This window comes from Festucalex cinctus, chromosome 6 (genome assembly GCF_051991245.1).
Source record: "Festucalex cinctus isolate MCC-2025b chromosome 6, RoL_Fcin_1.0, whole genome shotgun sequence".
Taxonomy (NCBI): Eukaryota; Metazoa; Chordata; class Actinopteri; order Syngnathiformes; family Syngnathidae; genus Festucalex; species Festucalex cinctus.
In genome coordinates this window covers 6,453,907-6,454,165 of record NC_135416.1, presented here as the reverse complement: position 1 = coordinate 6,454,165, position 259 = coordinate 6,453,907, and positions in this window count along the sequence as shown.

The window sequence follows — 259 nt, the reverse complement described above, 5'->3', positions numbered from 1 at the left end:
TGCGAGTTCGACCGTTCGTATCCTAAAGAAAAGCATGCTTCACACTGGGTATGGTGTTCTTAGGGTGCAGGCTACAGTGCCTGTCTTCTCAGAAAAAGTGATTTTAGGACTGTATTTTAGTCTAGATATTTTTGTTTTTGGTACCAAGGTGCCAAAATGCAATTAGATGAGTTTTTAGCGACTATCCGAGAATAGGTTCCACAGGGGGGAAAAAAAATAGGAAATTTGTGCATAGCGAAAAGATAGGCCTCACTTACAC